This window comes from Electrona antarctica, assembly GCF_951216825.1.
Source record: "Electrona antarctica genome assembly, chromosome: 8".
NCBI lineage: Eukaryota > Metazoa > Chordata > Actinopteri > Myctophiformes > Myctophidae > Electrona > Electrona antarctica.
Window position 1 is genome coordinate 53056786 of NC_136789.1, and position 14923 is coordinate 53071708.

The 14923-nt window shown below is 44.4% G+C and overlaps 1 long non-coding RNA gene across 1 annotated transcript; it reads right to left on the reverse strand.

Annotated features, from left to right (window-relative positions):
* Positions 1-8423: 8423 nt before the first annotated feature.
* On the reverse strand, positions 8424-10089 carry LOC306927464. Its single transcript, XR_013790519.1, has 3 exons — positions 9965-10089; positions 9337-9464; positions 8424-8950 (listed from the first exon to the last, which is right to left on the reverse strand). It is a non-coding gene; the product is annotated as an uncharacterized lncRNA (long non-coding RNA).
* Between the last annotated feature and the right edge of the window lie 4834 nt (positions 10090-14923).

Below are 14923 nucleotides of genomic sequence, written 5' to 3' on the forward strand. Positions count from 1 at the left end.
TCACCTTCGAGCCAAAAGGAGACAACAAATCATCGAATGTTTCTGCCATGACGACGACGATGATGAAGAGGAATTTTTACCGATTATGTGGATCTGTATTATTCGTCTTTCTGCTACTTTTGGAGAAAACAGTCCGGCTGGGAGGAATTGAGAAAGGAAAGCAGGACGGGGGGTGTCACCGATTATATATTTAGGAATAGTTCCAGTTCCATTTGCTTCTTTATAATCCAGCCTGATGCCCGCCGTTGTTTGCTGGCGGCAAAGAAAAAAATAACATCCTTCCCGAATGTTTTGGGGAACTGCCCCGATCAATCAGACGGCCAAGCTTCGTGAAGAGACGTGAAGCTTTCAGCCCTCGGCCTCGCGGGGCCGCGGAGCAGAGGCCAAGGTTTTTTTTTTTTGCACAAGAACTGAAATGAAACGTATGAGACGATAATCTATGACATATATATATATATATATATATATACATACAGTATATACAGGACAATGACGAGACACAAGTGTCGTTGACGTCGAGAGCCATTTCTTTCCGGACGGGCGCCAGCACGGACGGCGCCATATCCTGGGGGAGAGGGGGGCTTAATAACGTCACGTCGCTGGTCGCCCCAGACGGTGTGACGGGGCGCGACGGACGTGCGGGCCCCGTGGGACAATCAGTCAAATCGGAAAAAAACGTGACGCCAATCAGAAGATTGAATGTAAAAATGTGCGTTTTTTCCTTCGAGAATATTATTGTCCCGTTTTGGACAAACCTCCCTCTTCTCTTCGACGACGAGACTGATCAAAGGTTCAAGGTTTACGTTATTCCGTCTTCCCTTTAGGAGAAATCTGTCTCTCTCTCTCTCTCGCTCGGAGGGAGACGGATTATTTCCCTCTCGGAGAGAGACATATTTCTCCTAAGGGAGAGAGCGAATAAAGACTCCTGTGCTGTATACGAGGACTTGCGTCATTCATCGCGTTCACCTTAGGTGTCTTCTTGTATCGAATCCATTTTTGGATTAAACTTCTTTTTTTTTGCCATTCTAGGACAAACAAAAATCTGAACTTCTTACTGGATTGGTTGATTACTTGTCCCCCCCCCCCTCGTCCCCCCCCCCCTTCGGATTCAAACTTTTTACCTCTTCTTTAACTCAGGTGTGATGGTGGCCATAAATCACAGATGTTTCTTTTTTAGCGTGGGGAGTTGACTCGCGACTCATTCCCGCTCATCTCCCCCCCCCCCCCCCCCCCCCCGGCCCCCTCTGGCTGGGGGTTGCTTTGGCAGCACCGCGCCAGGAGGGAGAGGGGGGTGGGGGAGAGAGGACCACCTGAGACATATCAGCACTTTTTGGTTTCTTTTGTAGTTTTCTTTTTCATGAAGGCTGCATGGGGATTGTAGTCCACAGTGACACTGCGTTCCCTCTCAGAGGAGGACAAGGAGTGTGTGTGGCAGCTGTTCGTTCCCACACTGCCAGCGGCAAAAAGGAAAAAAAAGCTCGTTCCCAGAACACTGAGCGAGCGAGCGCGGAGCGATTGGACACACCAGAGACCAGAGAATACTGTTTGGTTCTCTCTTTTATTTTTTTGCCTTCATAAACACCTGGTCTCGTTGTATGTTATTATTATTGTTAATATTTTTGACTGTTTAAATTTTGATTTTTTTTGTATCTGTTTATAGTCCCTTTTCATAGTCTTAATGTTTGAGTGCCATTCAGTTCATGTTTGTGGACTTTAATGTAAAAATGCCTGTTTTATAGTAGAATAAAACCGGCTTTGTTCGGTTGAATCACTTAACGAGAAGAAGGAAAAAAAGAAAGATTAAAGAAGTATACCTTTATAAAGAGGTGACTTGCCATTTTTTTTTTGGGGGGGGGGTCCGTTATTTGTCTTTTATCAGGCCTTTTGTCAAACTGTCAGAGAAATGTGTGTGCGTTTGTCCCTGGTCTACGTTTAAATGTCTTTGCGTTGTTTTAAAAGCAGTGATGACTTGTTAACGTCTGTTCTGGAAATAGCAGATCTACACGCTCTACGGCGTGTCGCATTGCGACGCGCCGTAGAGCGTGTAGATCTGCTATTTTAGGCAGATCTATCTATTGAACCCATTTAGACCTGAGGCCGATTTCTACAAATCCTGACAGTTTTCTGAAAAACCTCATGTTTTTATGTCAGTGGTTCTCAAACTATTTCAGGTCAAGGAGCCCCAGAATTATATGTATTTGGCCCCCGGACCCCAATCTGAAAATATGTTGTTCCAGGGACCCCCCCAGAAACTCAAATCCCAGATTTGAGTTAAAAACGTTCGCTCTGAAAGAATATATTCACGATTCTCGCCACATTTTCACGGTAAAAAAAAAAATAGCAGACCTACAAGCTCATAGCGCGGCACCGCGCTATGAGCTTGTAGATCTGCTATTTTTCAATAGCTAAAGCATATTAACATAATGCTTAAAACACCAAAAGCCCAGAATGGGTTAAGAATGTCTCCTCCCGTTATGACAAAGTGCCTGTTTGAAGCTAAACAGCAGACTTAAAAATCTAAATTCAAAAAGAGCAACATCATTTCTTACCTGCACACATCTTTTTGACGGGATAATATTACATGTTATTTTTGTTACTCTGGATCCTAAATGTCATTTTCTGAGCTTGGACCGAACTCAAAGTGTTTATTCCATTATAATGTTATTCTGTAAAAAAATATATATATTACAACATTATTATTATCGCTGACTCATCACTGCCATAAACGTTAGTTAGTTATAATAATATCTGAAAATGTTAAATCGTTTGAACGGAAACAAAACATTCAAGCCCATTTTAATAGAAGCTTCCGTTCCGGGTTGCTCTTGTATTACCGCAAAGCGTTCACTGTTGTGTCATAATCAAGGGATGCACCTAAATGTATCTTTTATCTGGCCTTTTGTCAAACTGTCAGAGAAATGTGTGTGCGTTTGTCCCTGGTCTACGTTTATGTCTTGCATTGCATTGTTCTAACCGCAGTGAAATTTGTTCTCCGCATTTGACCCATCTTCCCCGGAATCATTTGATTAGTTGATTTGACCCCTCCAATCCAACCCATTCATGCTGAGTGCCAAGCAGGGAGACATTGGGTCTCATTTTTACAGTCTTTGGTATGACCCGACCGGGGATCGAACCCCCGACCTCCCAGTTTCAGGGCGGACACTCTAACCACAAGCCCACCGTGTAATAGTGATTGTGTGCTAATTGTGACAGCCCTACGTATGAGTATGTGTACAAATATCATCCGTGTTGGTAATGGGCGCTCGACAAAACCAGGTGCTCCACGGTGGATACGGTCAACTTTACCACAGCACTACCCGAGCGGAGTCAGTCAATTTTGGCTATCCTGTCGGCCCAATAGTCATTTTAAACATCGGGCCAGAATGCATCCCTCGTCATAATGCAACAGGTGAATGATAGGCCCGTCTGCTCTTCACCCATTTAGACTTGAGGCCGATTTAAAAAAGTATTCTAAATCCTAAAGGTTTTCTGAAACACCTATGTTTCTATGTCGGTGGTGCTCAACCTTTTTCATGTCAAGGACCCCCAGAATCATCTGTATTTGGCCGCGGACCCCCTCCTGAAAATATGTTGTTCCAGGGACTCTCCTAGAAGATTTGAGTTCAAAAACGTTCGCTCTGAAAGAATATATATTCAAAGATTTGCGCCACATTTTCATGGTTTTTCAAACGTATCAGAGGTCAAGAGCTTATGAGCTTGTAGATTCTTTTCTTTTTTCTTTTTTTTTTCAACATACACCAGAAATGTATGGCAGAGGTAAAAAAAAAACTATAAATGGCACAAAATGGCTATCAGATATTACGGGAAGCCAGTGAGAGAAAGAAACAAAAAAACAACATAAAAAAAGACCCGGTATCAATGTTAAAAGTGGTATATTAAGTCCTTTAAAAAAAAAAAGATAATACAATAAAAATACGCTCTTCATATTGAAGGTATTTTTTTTAAAGTAGTTTTTGAACAGATCGAGGAATTAGAAAGTATGTTTTTTGATGACCATTTCTGTGTGTTGTTAGGCTAATAATCTGTATGCAGTATTCATAATAAAGATACCGCTGTTTATCATGTCAGACTGATGTCAGCCTCATTACTTATTCGTTCTGTGTTAATCCCTCCATTCCACGCCGCAGCCGCCTTCTCCACATGGTGGGCAGAAACCTCATATCTCTCCCTCCCTCTCTCTCCCCCACCTCTTTCCCGTACTTATATTGGCTCCACTCTCTCTCCCCCTCCTCTCTATCTCTACGGCCTCACTCAGACCTTTACTGCATGTTGTGTGTTGTGTAGTGTCATGGCCGTGTAGTGTCATGGCCGCCCCAATGCATTTCCAATGGGAGTGACATGGTTTGACACAACATTTGTGTTGTATGAGGGGGAGGGGCGCAGTCGAAACACAGCCGAAAGCCATACAACAGCTTGTAGTCCAAAATGTGGACTACAAACCATGTCACTTCCATTGGAAATGCATTGGCAAATCTTTCTGGATGCCATGACACTACACGGCCATGACACTACACAACACACAACATGCAGTAAAGGTCTGAGTGAGGCCTAACTCCCTTCCAGAGTGTAGAGCAGGAGAGTAGCAACACGCTTTGATCTCGCCGCAAAGCGGGTGCCTTATGGGCTATAGTTCCAAACATTGCTCCTATGGATGGAACTATCCCATTGAGATAGAATGAGCACTTCCGCATTCCATTGTTACAATGAGAGTCAACGCTAGTGTCGCCAGTCTCTTACTATTATTACTCTGCTCCTTCCCTACACCTCTCTACATCTCCCCCGCGCTAATATACCCCTCTCTCTCTCCCCAAACCTCCCTCTCTGTCACTTATATTGGCTCATGTGGCACAACCGTTATGTGATGTTCAGCCAATCACAGAGCAGAGTGACCACGCTATACACAGCGTCACACAAAAGCGTTGAAAGTAGCAGATCTATCTATATAAGCTTGAAACGTGGTGTGAAGCAAGGAGTTTGGAGCTTGTGGATCTGCTACTTTTGACGCTTTTGAATTTGAATCCCGAAGAGTGAACAGTTTCGGACATTACGTGGTTTCCACCCGACACGACAGGGACAATTTCCTGAAAAGACAAGGTTTTGGACATACAGGTTTTCCACCCTGACGGCGTCCCACATCATGCATATTTGATGCTTCAGAACTCACACAGGTGCCATGTTCACTCCACACTGCCCATTCAAGGAGACTAGAGGTGCTGCCCCTCATCAAATTATTGGCTTATAGGAATGTGATGAAAACAACTTCAAGGCTTCATGCGGTGTGATAGAAAATAAATTAGTCATGTTTTGGGAGAACTACTAGGCCTTTAAGGCATAAATATTAGGGGTGCAACGTGCACGGTTATGAAATTCTGACCGATATCCGATCTTGGATTATTTGCAGGGTCATATCTGCCGATACCGATTCTTACAGATTCCCATAATAATAATTTGTATAATAATACAAAGGACGGCAATGGAAACAAGCCTATAGGCCCTATAGGGGCTTGGCCCAAAGCCTGTTAATAAAGTATTCAATCTATCAATAGATGTATACTACTCTTTTTTCCAAGTGTCTATGTTTTCACTACTGAATGACTACTATATGAGATGAGTACACAAATTAAATGTAGAATTTAGCCATTGACGGTCAGATTAATATTGCGTCATCAATATCGGTGAAAGTAATCTGGCTCATTTTGATACCGATCCGATACCGATATGGTATTTTTATGGACGATATACCCGATTCCTTGTATCTCCCTATTTCAAATGCACACGTTTTCTTTGTAAACTATAACATCCTAATTCATAGGTAATAAAATAGCAGATCTACAAGGACACAACGCATTGTGAGCTTGTAGCTCTGTTATTTTCAATACTTTTAATAAAATAATAATTTAAAAAAAGTAACGGTTTTGGACATACGAGGAATTCCTACCAGACTATGATTTAGTTTTTAGGTTCCATGCTCTTTGAGAACCACCTCAGCTTTCCATCTCTTTCCAGTGTTCTTCTCCAAAACATGCTCCAGGGTGAAAGTACACAGTGCTCAGCTGGGTTTGAACTCACAACCTCTGGCTCACATAGACATTGCCTTAACACTGGAAGCCACTGAGCTCTCTGAGATTCTTCATAGTTTCGCTTCTGATTTAGGTTGTTCTTCTGGTTGTCACCTTATATGGTTCCTTGGGAGAACAGTGTTTGCGGTTCCATCACGTGTCTTTAGTGCTTTGTTATCATGGAGAAACCATTATAGAACACAGAGGGCAGTATTATGTGTGTCTTAAGTACCAGGTCTTATTACTAAACGTAAGACCTGGAGGCGTGATCAATGCCATTTGGCTATTCTGAGTGGCCAAACAGCATTGACCACGCCTCCAGGTCTTAAGTTAAGTCATAAGACCTGGTACTTAAGACACGCATGATACTGCCCAGAGAGCGTGATAGCTCACAGTGTTAAGCATCTGTCTACATGATCCAGACATTGTGGGTTCAAATCCCACTCTGCTCTATACACTGAAACTTTACTTTGATGAAAAAAGAAGATAAAAGCGCACGGAAATCTGTGATGGTGGAGCAGATAAATCACTGACACCTGTATGTTTACACTGCAGCACTCGCAGGTTCAAACCTCAAGATTGGAGTTTTTAGGTGAAAGTGTTTTTTTTACGTGCCAAAAATCAATGGCAGATTTTGGCAAGTAAAGATTTGAGTGGGGTTTGAACCCACTATCTCCAGATCATTGTTTAGCTAAACGGCCCTAAACGAGGTCCCGTTCATTCTCTACGGTAGTGAATTTTCACTACGGGCGCAGTACCGCTTCCGGCCGCAACGTGGGTGCGGACGGCGGCCGCGGCGCTGTCCTAAACTTCGGTACCGATGTAATATATGTCTGGCCACAGAGTGGGTGTGGATGGGCTGGCTGTGGCGCTGTCCTAATCTCACTGCCGATGTAATATACGTCTGGCCACAGAGTGGGTGTGGATGGGCTGGCTGTGGCGCTGTTCTGAATGTCGCTGCCAAATGCCTCTGTTCTTCTCTCGAGTTATGTTTATCCTCTCGTCTCGTTGTATTTTTTCTTGCTCATCATCATCATCACCTTTGTGTTACTTTATCACAGCGAACAATCACATCAAGGTCTGTGAAATATTTTGTAATGAATAGCTGACTCTCTCGCGATTTTGGCGTTTACGTTTTATATATTTTTGGACGAGATTAATGCCTGGATTCATATATGTCTCTCTGCCTGTTTAATGTTTACGTCATATACATGAAGTCCCGAGCAGCAGCAGAAACTGACAGGTCGGTACAATGCATTGTCTCGACCACAGAAACGCCGATAAAGACGTGTAACATAATGTGTATACATTGACAGATTTTTTATTTTGCACGTCTTTGACAAAGGAAGGGATGCTAATCGAATTAGCGTGTTAGCATCGTTGTAAACAGACGTTGTATGGCTCAATGGGCACGAACAGATCACTCTCTGACTTGTCAAAGGAAACGTTTTAATGCTTATATGTCTTGGGGCATAGTGGATTCGTTTTTAGATCGATCAGGGATCTGTTAATTGAGTACTGTGCTGAGCTGTTACTGTACATGGAGCTGAACTCATGCAACCAGCAGACAAAATAATAACTCACTGTATCAGTGTTTACTCCTTAGACCCTACACAAGACCCGATGTTATATTTCATGATTTAACATTTATTTGACTGAGTTTAATGGTCTGATTTGTTGAAAATAGCTGATCAACAAGCTCGTAGATCGCCTAGTTTCAAATAGGCTTTATAGTGGCTTTAGCTGATGTTGATGCTATTTACAAAATCTGGGGGTCCCCGGACCCCTCGCTGTGCTATTGGAGGCTATATTGTTATTATAGGTCAGTCAGTAAACACTGAAGTTGGTGCTTTCATTTAAGTACATTGATTCACAATACCAGAATGCACTTTTAATTATAATACATGAAGCAGACAGCCCTGTGATTACATCGTTAGCATTACACTGCAACCACACTGTGGTTAATATGTTTTATTCACAATGCAAAGTTATTGTACTCCTATCATGGTGTCATCAATAATTCACATGCAAGTAAAGGCATGGTGTTGCAAAGCAAAAAAAGCACTGGTAGAGTACTATCCGAGCTTCTGCTGGATATAGGGTTCGAAGCCCTACAGCGCTGTGACCTGCTGACTGCCTCGCCTTAGTCCTCTTTGTATGTTTACATTAAATATGAAATGCACTATTTCACTAGAGTGTAAAGACGCTGTGTTCAGATGACCACACTTGAAACCCAAATATATTGTCTACCATACAACAGTAATACAACATCATTTGTGTGATATAGCAATACAATTTTAATTGTCATATCAATATGTATAACACCCAGACAGCTAATGCAGTGTTTTCCAAACTGTGGGTCTCTCACTCAACAGTAAACAAGCCAACATACAGTTTAAGTGTACACTTGAGTTTTGGTGTTTAGTAAGAGTCATGACTGTACTTTTCAAGGTGTATAGCTTGCTGCAAGTCGTCTTCCCCCGTAAGCAAAGATTGGAGTTTAAAACGTTCGCTCTGAAAGAATATATATTCTAATATTTGCGCCACATTTTCAAGATTTTCCAAACATAGCAGATCTACAAGCTCGTAGTGCAGCACTGCGCTATGAGCTTGTAGATCTGCTATTTTTCAATAGCTAAAGTACAACATAATCCTTAAAACACCAGTCCCTGTGCCCCTTTGCCACACAGGCTCAGGAACTGCTTCACACAACACCAGCTGACACCTCCAAGGCTTCCTGGGTGATGGCGAGATGGAGGGATCAGTGCAAGGCAGCAGAACATCCAGGCTTCACCACTACATCAAGGATCCCACAGATGTTCCTGGCCAGCCAGCACCTGCCCTGCATGGAGTGGACAACCCTCAATCGTCTGAGGACAGGTGTGACGTTTCAGTACAGCAATGCAGAAGTGGGGTCTGACAGATGTGTAGCCTGTATAGTACACACACTGCCCACGCTTGATGAGTTGAATACATATAACCAGAATGGAAACAAGGCCTGTGTTATCCTTTTAGCATTATCTGTATCTCTGTACTTCTTTGCAAGCTGTTATTAAAGTATTCAATCAATAAATCAAACAAACCATTAGAAGAATCCATTCTGTATCTCTACTCAGCCGACACGTTTTGTGATTTGATGCATGACTTATAGGGACAATGCAGAACTTTCTAATCAAACTAACCGGTCATTTAAAAAACAATATGCTTTCCCTTCCTGTTTTAGGTGTTTTAGTTAACGAGTGAGTGAGCGGCAGACCGTGGCAACGCAGTGCAGGCGTTGGGCGCTGCCTTCATGGACGCACAGGTCAAAATCTCCTTCTGGAGGCGAGGAGGAGGGCTGCCACATCACCTCACAGTCCAACTGTCTGTACGCCTCTACTGTGCCTGAGGAACACACACACGCATGCACACACGCACGCACACACATACAAGTGTTGATAAAAACAAATGACTAAAACTTTTTTCATAGAGAGTGTAGTGGAGTACGGTGGGTGGTTTGGATACTTTCACCAGTATGGGGTGTCGATCAGAACACGGACACAGGACTTGAAATCACAGCGTGCTTTACTGGTAACACAGGGTACATGGGCATAACATTGGATGTGTGTGGTCTAAAACAGAAGACAATAATAATAATATCAATCACAGTTTACAAGTAGAGACAGGAATAACATTCAACATCAATATGCAATCATCATAAACATAAATCACAGTTTGGCTTAAATAACTACCAACTGACATTAAATGCACAGAGCATTGGCTAATAATGCACACGGCTAATGGAGGCTAGGAATTAACATGGCTCACAAACATTCCTCCTAATACAACTAAAGTATAAATTCACCTGTCTGTAAACATCTAACTCAAAGTACAAGGAAACTTACATATGTGCATCTACGCACACACATTGGAAGGACTGTAGTGATCTTGAACGGTGGAAAGGAGGAAAAGTCCTGGTGAAGTGGAGAGTCTCTGCTTGGAATGACTGTCTGTGTGAGTGAGTGAGCTGGAGAGTGACTGAGTGGGGAGTTTGGAGACTGCTCTAATCAAGATACAGGTGTGGGGGCTTTAGCAGGTGTATGGAATTCCCCTAATCAAGCCTAGGCTGGGGTTGCCATAGTGTTCAATTGGCTCAGTACTTTTCCACTGCCAGAGCCTTTTCTACAGCCGCCCCCTAATTCACCACGTGAATTAGCTCTAAAGAAAATGCTCAATTTGATCTTGTTGTCATCTGCTGGATTGATAACAACTGGTAGGTCATTGGGGCTCGGTACCTCCTGCTGAGGGTTTGCCTTGATCACTCCTTTGAGCTGAGGATTGGCTGAAGTAGGTAGGGGGGCAGGGGGAGGAGGATCTGGTGCCTCCGGCGGTGGATCTTCCATCTTGTTTGGGTCGTTATCCGGTTGGACCTTGCAGAAACAGCGTCCCTCTGCCCAGAGGGCACACCCATTTTCTGGTGGTCTGGTGGTTTGGTGATACTGACGGACAGTCGTCTGGGCGGTGGGGTGTTTTTGGTGCTGGGCTATCGGATGGATGACTCCTTCCTCTAACTCACTGATGCAGCGTGACTGTCCTCCGACTCGGATGAGTCCGAGGGACACATTCATTTGTGGGAACAGTGTGACATGCTGGCGGATGGGTAGTGCTGGTCTCACACTTGATACTTTCTTCAGATCCATTCCGGAGCTGTCCAGCTGTGCCTTCTGGAGGATCTTAGTTTCTGCCAATACACAATCATCAGCTGTAGGTGCCTCAGTAGTGGAGGCCGCCCCGTGAAGGGCCTGACAGGTGGACTCTACCGGATCCTCGTAGGAAGTGAAAACCTCCAGAGGAACGCCAAGAGTTGGGGCCGAAGAAGTGAGTGCAAGGACTGGGGCTTCTTCTGTACTGACTTGGAGCTTTGCGACATATCCCTCTGTCTCCTGTTTCTGGATGACATCAAGTTGCCACGGTCGCTCAACCTGTTTGTACAGCTGAGCATCTGATGATGTTGCTGAAGTGAATAGGCAGTAGGAGGATGGGAGTTGTTTACTGAGGTAATTAGCTGGGCCTTGGAGCACCCAACCAAGGCGGGTCTTTACTGCAGCTGGTCCACCAGGTGGACCCATTCTCATTGGCTTCAGTGCTGCAATCAGGTTCACATGATCAGAGCCGATCAGCAAAGTTGGTTGAGCACAGTTGATTGGGGAGAGTGGGAGGCCTTGGAGGTGTCGGTACTTGGTCTGGAGATGGGAAATGGGGTATGTGTACTCAGCAAGACCAAGCTGTGGTGCTGTAAAGGCATTCTGGATTTTGTGGAGTTTCTGGTAAGGTGCTGGTGCGGAAACATGGAAGGATACACAAAAACCATGCAGTTTTGACACACCCTTGTGTATTGTCCGGAGTGGGAGATCTTCAGGATGACCTTCAATGTCAAGGTACTGGGCTGCAAATGGGAGCAGGATCGTTCTATCAGACCCATCATCCAAGATGGCGTAGGTATCCAGTACTTTGTCCTTGTAATGCAGGTTGACCCTAACAACCTTGAGCATCACTTGGTTTGAAGCACTAGACTGGTCGACATAGAGACATTCAGATGAGGGGCTGACATCGGCAGAGGAGGCAGCAAACATTGTGGTGTCGACAGGCTTGTGATTCACTTGATCCCTCTGATTCACATCATGGAGAACAGCAAGGTGTTTGGACTTACACAAAGGACAGGGTTTCTTAAGGTCACAAGCTGATGCAAAATGGTTGCGGCCGCACCGCCAGCATCTCTTATTTGTCTTCACCCAGTCTGTGATCTGCTCCTTGGTCAATTTGGAAAATTCTGGACATTGGCTAAGGTGATGTTCCATCTCACAGTAGGCACAATGGCTTTTCCCTTTCACAACATTAGTGGGCTCACTGAGATGTGATTGGGGAAATGGGGCTGGTGTGGTGACTGGGGTCGGGTTTGAAGTCCCCTGGAGCAGAGTTGTGGTCTCGGATCTCCATCTGGTTTTGATCTTCCTCTCCTCGGTGAGTTGCTTGGTGTAGTCAAAATCCAGACATCTGACCTCTGATCTCAACCAGTCGGAAAATTCAATCAGGGTGAACTTGAGCTTATGTGGGTCTTTGTAATACTGATGGCGACGGAACCGTTCTTGTTTCTCTTTGGGAAGTCGGCCTAAGAGACGGTTGACATTGGAGCCACATCGCAGCTCTTCCTTGCCATCCTTACCTAGGGACCTTAACATCCCAACCAGTGACTGGACTCTGGTGGAGAAGTCATCTAAGGCTCTATCATCTCTTATAGGGGGAAGATACTCCAGTTCCTCTATCTCCCGTAGAGCATACTGGTATGGACGGCCATACCGATCATCAAGAGTCTCTAAGGCAAGAGTGTAAGGGGTCCTGGATTCTGCATGTGCTAGGATGAGTCGATGGGCTGTTGGGACTTTGACGTGTTTCAGTAAGATGGCATACTTGTAATGCTCAGGTTGGCTGGGTTGCAGGAGAGTGCGAAGAGCAAGGCGGAGTTCAACATACTGAGCTCTGTCCTCCTTGGTAAAGTCTGGGAAGGTTGGACCCTCTACCTGGAGCTGCGGTGGCATCAACATCACAGGGGGATATTGTGCGAAGCCACTTGGGTTAACTTGAGGGTAACCGGGGTTAGGCTGAGGATATGGCCCAGAGTGCGTTGGGAAGGAAAACCCACGTTGTTGTTGAGGGGGGCCTGGGTCTGGTTTGACTGACTTTAACTGATGACTAAGCTGACTTGGGTTATCAGGCAACCTGCCTTGAGGGGTCGATTGAGGTTGTTGGCGTGTATGAAACTCCTGCTTGGGGACAGCTGACTGGGTAGCAACTGGTGAGGACTTGTGAACAGCTGACTTAATAGAGTCTGGGGGCTTTGGAATAGATGACTGTGCGACGACTTGTGAGATGCGTGAGTGACATGACAGCGAAGCTTCATCATCCTCTTTCTCTTCCTCATCGTCTTCATCGTCCTCTTCATCTTCGTCCTCATCGTCCTCCTCCACTGGCGGAGGCAGTGTGGACTGCTCTTTGTCTTGTGGAATGGTGCTTAATCGCTCAGACAGTTCTGCGGCTAATGAAACTTGACTATCTTCAGCTCGGGCTTGGTGTGGAGAGCGGGACTGCTCTGGATAACTAACCTGTAGGAGGCGAGTCGGGGACTGCTGTCGTGACACTTGTCTGGACGACCTTACTGAAGACTGAAGGGAGTGGCGTGCAGAGGCCTGTCTGGAGCTTCGGGCGGAGGACCGGGCGGAATGGGATTTGATTACTTGTTCTGCAATCTCGCTCTGTTGTTTAGCCGTCTCACTTTGTTGCTTAGCAGTCTCGCTTTGCTGACGAGCTATCTCGCTTTGCTGACGAGCTGTCTCCAGTATTTGCTGTAGCATCATTTCCTGGGGGCTAATGTGGGTCCGAGGTGATTCATACGCTCTCCTCGTTTCCTCCTCTTCATGCCCATGTACCTGTGACTGTGTCGACATCTGGTAGCTCATGTGATAATCACCTAGGTGAGATGGTGGGTGACTAGGACGTGTGGAACGCCGGGGGGTCTCTTTTCCTGAAGCCATACTGATAACTGATCCGGCTCGAAGGACCAAATTGTAGTGGAGTACGGTGGGTGGTTTGGATACTTTCACCAGTATGGGGTGTCGATCAGAACACGGACACAGGACTTGAAATCACAGCGTGCTTTACTGGTAACACAGGGTACATGGGCATAACATTGGATGTGTGTGGTCTAAAACAGAAGACAATAATAATAATATCAATCACAGTTTACAAGTAGAGACAGGAATAACATTCAACATCAATATGCAATCATCATAAACATAAATCACAGTTTGGCTTAAATAACTACCAACTGACATTAAATGCACAGAGCATTGGCTAATAATGCACACGGCTAATGGAGGCTAGGAATTAACATGGCTCACAAACATTCCTCCTAATACAACTAAAGTATAAATTCACCTGTCTGTAAACATCTAACTCAAAGTACAAGGAAACTTACATATGTGCATCTACGCACACACATTGGAAGGACTGTAGTGATCTTGAACGGTGGAAAGGAGGAAAAGTCCTGGTGAAGTGGAGAGTCTCTGCTTGGAATGACTGTCTGTGTGAGTGAGTGAGCTGGAGAGTGACTGAGTGGGGAGTTTGGAGACTGCTCTAATCAAGATACAGGTGTGGGGGCTTTAGCAGGTGTATGGAATTCCCCTAATCAAGCCTAGGCTGGGGTTGCCATAGTGTTCAATTGGCTCAGTACTTTTCCACTGCCAGAGCCTTTTCTACAGAGAGAGAATGCACTCTGAAAGGAATGCAATGGAAGCACCTTAAGGAATACAAATCATTGTGTGTACACTGTTTATACCCATACACTGCTTACAGCAAATTACATCTGTATAAAGAAATTCTGTTACATACATTCTTCATTTGTTTTATTTTTAGGATGGGATTTCAACTGCTGCTAGCCGATACATTTGCACTATATATTGTATCCCACAGTTTTTTGATATTTTATCTATTTTCTAATACTATTTATCTTTATCTTTGTATGTATATAAGAGTTGTGTAATTTCACAGAGTTCAACAGAAATGTTTTGTTGCTAATAAAAAAAAAAAAAAAAACTTTATTTGTATAGCACCTTTCATGACATGAAATGCAGCTCAAAGTGCTTTACACAAAAAAGAAAGAAAGGCAGGGCATAAACAATACAGTGAGGACATGAATAACTTTTTTTAAAAAGACAAATAAATCAATTAAAAGCAAGGGTGTAGAAGTGGGTCTTGAGCTGAGCTTTAAAAATGTCTACAGAGGCTGCCTTCCATTTGCTGTGCTTTGA